Raw genomic sequence first — 6283 nt, 5'->3', positions numbered from 1 at the left:
GCAAAATGGATTTCGCTCACATGCACTTTCAGGGAGCACTAGCATACTCGGGCGTGAACCTGCCTGACAATCCAGTCTGGCTTGCATGGAAGTATAACAGCAATCCGGTAGGAACACAAAACACAGGAATAGGATACCTACCTGAATACTGTACCGTAATTCAGTACCGTATTTACTCGAAATTGCGCCTATATCGCGAATAGGCCGACTCCCTAAAAACGACAATTTTATAAAAATTCGCAAATAAGCCAGTCAGTCCTTCGAATCGTTACACGCGGGACGCCTTAAGAAAAACGTAGAAAGAGAACAAAATTACTGTAACGCAAACATTTCTCACGTTTATCGACGGCCGTAGGTGGATTATTTCACGTAACTCTTACTTGTTAATTTATGTTAAATAAAGTCTATATTGCTTTTCAGTGCGTTGTGATTGTGTCGGAAGTTTAAAATAGAGTTCCTGAATCAGCATAAAACAATTTCCTTTGATCGCCACAACGGCGATTAATTTCGTTCCTTGTCCGTTTCAAGGAAAGAAATAACGCTGTATTAACACATTCTTATAAATCGCTACGAATCTTAACACGCCAGACGCCTTAAGAAAGGCGCAGAAAGAATACAAAACTGCTGTAACACAAATATTTCTCACGTTTATCATTTCTGTTTGTTAGCGACTGCCGTAGATTCTTACTCGTAACCCTTACTTGTAAATTCATGTTAATAAAGACTATTGCTTTTCATGCGTCAGGATTTGTATTAATGGAAGGGATTGTTGTCGAGAGTTTGAGAGAGTCCCTGAGTCAGCATAAAACAATTTCCTTTGACCGTCCACAACGCGGTTAATTTCGATAAGACCTATCACTGCCCCTTATCGGATAACATATCGTAAAGGTGATTGAAAGTCGCGCGCCGTTAATTGCCTATGATAAGACAATCACACCTGCACAAGCAAGCGAAAACAAACCAATCACAAACTGTACAAGCGTCACGTGTTAAACAACCAATCACAGAATGTACAAGTCATCAGCTCTATGATAAGACAATCCACCTTCACAAGCGATTGTGTGTGTGCGTGCACGCTTTTTATCGTGAGAACTTGGTATGGTTTGAAGCTTTTGAAATTACCGGCAAGTCAGCATAATATCATCTCGTTGCGTGATCCAATTCTGATGCGCAAATGAGCTGATTTTTTGGTGCAATCTGAGTTATGCGCAAATAAGACGGTCCCTTAGTTTGGCAACTTTTTTTTTGAGTTTTAAACTCGGCCTATTCGCGAACATATCCGTTAGTTGTTAAGTCTGAAAGTGAGTTCAGAACGTACCATAGTCTGGTAGTGGTCTAAAATTCTAACCTAATTGATGATACACTCACTGGGTCTCATGTAGTTTCGTACCTAACGTACTTCTAGTGGGCGTAGCATAACAATTTTTTGATATGTCAATCCTAACCTCCATCTGACGATGACATCCAAAAATCATGTCACTACGTCATCACAATCCCGTCAGAGCTTGCCAATTATGCGTACAATCGCCCGAAATGGCATCGGCGTCGACGATAAAGAACTGACTAACGTTATCGATCTCTCTCCTATGGCAGTACGGCACACTATCCAAAATCCAAGAATTTCCCTCCATTTGGTTCAATAGAACAAACACTCAATGTGTCTCACAAACGAGGGGTGTCTGGCACCACGTCAGATGCGTCATATCGCGCCATGCTTGTCTCAATAATAATCTAAATTAATCGTGGCCGTCATGTGACCAAAATTGCCGTTTTTTGCTAAAAACTCTCGAATGCCACGGTAAATTTTTTTTCCTTCGGTAGATCGGATTATTTTTTTTTCCCCCGAGGAATTCAATGATGACAATATTAGATTGCGCTTCTTTGCAGTATTTTGCGCAATATCATTATACTGTATTTTTACCGACATTGAGCGTCAACAATGTCCAGACGTCTCCGAAAGGGGGGGGGATGTCTGATCATTGGTAAAATGGGTTTCTCTGAAACGAGACAATGTCACCCGATCTGTATAGTGTGCTGTACTGTATGGGGATCATCGCGACGAGAAAACAAGAGAAATAGCTGTTCGATTTCGGGTGCTCGTCTGCGACTGCGCGTCTTGGATGGCAGTTCGCATAATTCGAAGGGCTTTATTGGTGCTTGGTATGGTGTAGTAAAGCAGTAAGGTGGGGGTTAGGATTAACACACGAAAAAATTGTCATGTTACGTCCACTAGAAGTATGTTAGGTACGAAACTACACTAGATCCCACTCATACCATAAGATATACAGTAATACTTCATGATATCAGTCTATATGTCCGACTGTAAATTCTGAAATCTGCACTGCAGACATGGAGTCTTCTGGTCTAACAATGCCCTGTACCCTGACACTCCACAAAAACGAAAATCTATGGTCAACATGCAGACATGGATTCCTGGAATCAGTGAGAGAGAGCAGTATTTACCGTAATCATTGGTGTACGATGCCAAGAGCAGAAGAGTACCGGTACCGGTATAATTATTACTGTATTATTGTATTAACAGGTTAACACTTCACACTTCCGACCACCAGACCGCAAGTGAGATCCGCCTAATCCAGTAATCAGGGGAATGGCTGGCTCACTAATGAGTGTTGAACGAAAAATAATCCGATAATCTCATACCCTGTGAATGGCAGTTAATTAGACGGCGACTCGTTAACCCAGCACAGCGAAACGGTTCAAATATCCGAATATCAATCTGAAATCTGAGAAATCAGCTCACAACGCATTTGCCCTTGCAGTAGTCATCGTCAGTCAATAAAACAAAAAGAACAAACAAGAAATAAAAAGAAAAAGATAAAACTTGAACACTTTTGTTCGACTCCAGTGCACTATCTTGTGGCTGACAACCAGATTTGCATTTTACAGCGTATGGTAGACCGTAGAATCGTAGATCATCGCATTTTTCATTTTCTTATTACAATTCATTTTTTATTTCTACTTCATAATTATCATAACAGACAACAAAATAACTGAAAATTAAATAAAACAAATAGCAGCAGACGATGCGATAAAATCCGTTACGTTAATGTATAATTATTTTTGTTTTGAATTTGTGTTGTGATTTCTTGCACGACCAAATAAACGATTAGCTATTGACAGCATACAAAACTTTAAATAAAAAAGATGATTTTAAAATTATTGGTACATATTAAATGACTTAAGAACAACATGGTAGCGCGGTTCATGTTTATATTTTGTAGCAAAATTACAAGGATCAAATTCTTAATTTAAATAATACTTTATTAATATTCAATGTGTATATTGCCATGATCCTCCCGAGAGAGAGAGAGAGAGAGATTTATTGTTTTGTCAACCGTAAACGAACAATGGTATACAAAATAATATATACAATATACACAAAGTTAATTCGGTATAGACTGGGGGGAGCGATACGACCATAAGGTCATCGGAGTCAGCTCCCCCCAAGTTCACTATTACGATTCACAGTTAAATGTATATAAATAAGAAATAAAATAAAAAAGATACTCATTGGAGAGTTGACCAGAACTCTTACAGAATATTTTTGAGATTAGGCTATAAGATGGTTGAAGCAATGGCATTTTCAGCTTTTAGGTCTGGGGTTTGACTCCTAGTAGGTCAATTTCATAACATTTTTTTGTTTTGCATGCAATGTAGGAGACTATCTAATAAATACAATACTTATGTATTAAGCTGGTTGAATATTGTTCGTCACATCAAAAATTTCTACTGAAAGATAGAAGCCAGAACATACCAGTGGATACGGTAACTGCCTGAGGCTTGAAATAAGCGATAATTGGAGTGATATAACAGTTAATACATGTATGATTAGGGGAAGATCGAGGACCTTGAAAATTAATCATGAAGCAAATTCTCCAGTCCAGTCTCGGATGATTTCATACTTTGCCAAGATACATTAAATTCAATTGGGCTTCAAATTAACGTACTACTTCAGAACCCCGCCCTGTTTTCCTGGTACCGGTATTCGGTGCATATCGGGTACGGGGTTCCATTACATTTGAACCCACGTACATTTGAACCCATGACAATTGCACCTGTATGCTATTGCACCCATGGAATTTTTTTTGTTTCACGCATAGTTAAACCCATACTAACCCTAACCCATGGGTTTTAGCACCCGCATATAGATTGAACCCGTGGATATACGCATGGGTTCAAATGTACATGGGTTCAAATGTACGGTCACCCGGGTACGGGAATGTTTAATCAGTTATTTGTCTCAAATTATGCGGTTTTAATATACCTATCAGTGATTTTATTTCGTTCCTCTGGAATCAAAATAACACAAAAAGTAAACGAACATATAGAATTAGTAAAATAGGTGAAAAGCGAACTAGATTTAAAATACGACAAAACTTTTAAAAACCGTTCAAAATGAGAATTGGTGAAAGGAAAGCAGAAGAATTGTTTACGCGAACAAACAACATACCGCAATTTTCCGGTTCGCTTCTTTAATCCAACGTCCTGAATTTTAAAAAATCAGGCAATCATTTTTAAATGCAATTAACTCATTGACACTATTCGAACATCCGCGGAGTAGTCAGCTGCTTTCAACGATTGGGGATAATGATAAAATGCTGGAATCTTGATAAAACGTTAATGAGCGCGAAGTGGACCAATGTCTTGTAAATATTTTTAACCTTGTAAAGGATTTTTAAAAACGTTGCGGCGCGGAAGCTTGGCCATCACGATCACATACTGATGTCAACTGACTGAATAGGAATCATGACAACTATTCTCTCCGATATTATGATTTGATCAACGACTGTATTTGATGTAGAGCTGGGAATTCTGGACTGAATTTGACTTCTGCAGCAATGAAAAAAGCAAGTGAGGCTTATCTCGTTGGATTATTTGAAGACACAAATCTATGGAAATAGGCAACAAAAGTCAGAAAGTAGGCTACCGAACTGGGATAGATTGGTCTACAATGTAGACTCTACAACTACATATTGACTGTTTATGTACGAAAAAATATTTCACAAATATGGGAATGCCATCATAATCTGACCATGAAGAAACAGCTGTGACAAAGCCCCCATAAACTTTTATTTACAGGACTCATCGGCATTAAGCTGGACCAACGACCCAAAACGGCAAGCTATACAATCAACACTGATATATATATATAGGGTCGTAAAGCCATTAAATTGGACAATTCAATACCATCGAGGCCGGAACTCTTATGTCTGAATGTATATATAGCCCAGTTGCCCAAGTATATATATTAACTTTGTGGGAAGTTTAAGACGCCCGAAATTAATTTTTCGAGTCTACCTACCGTTTTCAGCAATTGTGTACAATTATGTGTGTGTGTTTGTTCATATGAATTGCAGTCGTTTGGGTGCAACAGGATTTAGATCACTGATATATATGCTAATTTTTTGTTTTGTTTAGATGTGTGGAGTGTGACACAATTACACAATATTTTTGCACTATTGTTTCGTGTGACATTGCTAGAAGCTCACTCGCATGCTATATCAAGTTTCCCATAACCTTGTAATCCTAATTTAGTCGTATTTGTGTTTTTGGCAATGCATCAATATTTCTCGAAATAGTTGCAACAAAAATTTTATGTAACATTTTGTATTCCCACTAATATTGCACCACATCACAACCGTGTCAACAAAAAATCTATCAATGTTTCTATTTTTTATAAAGTGTTGCCCTGTCCTTCCTCTGATCAGTGTTTGCATATTTGAATCGAACTATTTGAAGATATTGCCCGATTCTGTATCGTGTATTTTTATTGTGTTATTTGACTGTTTTTGATGGACGGACGAGTATTTTCGTGTTTTTAATTTTGTCCTTAAGTTATGCCTGTCTTCCAGGTCCTCTGCGTCACTTTTGTGTTTGTTCGTTTGTTGTTTTTTTGTTTTATACCAGAGCGACCGAAATAAAATTGATCGATTGATTGAAATGGGTACTTAGATACGTAAATAAAAATAAACAAATACATGAAAATAAATACATGAATTGAAAAAAATAGGTAAAAGAAAAAGGAAGAGAGAGAGAAAAAAGAAATAATAATTAATCGCCATTGCTGTTTCGCTTCCTTTTCAATTCTCCCCACAACCTAATAACACGATTTCGCCACTGAACTCAATGTAATAAATTCCTAATTCGTTTTGCGGAATTTTAGATGGAATGGATGCTATTCGTACAAGGAGTTGGTGAATCAAGTTACCGAATGGAACTGATATTGTTTGATGTCGATGCTAAACCATAAGCCTATTTATTC

The sequence above is a fragment of the Styela clava genome, chromosome 14 (genome assembly GCF_964204865.1).
Source record: "Styela clava chromosome 14, kaStyClav1.hap1.2, whole genome shotgun sequence".
NCBI classification, from domain to species: domain Eukaryota; kingdom Metazoa; phylum Chordata; class Ascidiacea; order Stolidobranchia; family Styelidae; genus Styela; species Styela clava.
The sequence above is the reverse complement of the archived record's forward strand: the minus strand, read 5'-3'. Positions refer to the sequence as shown.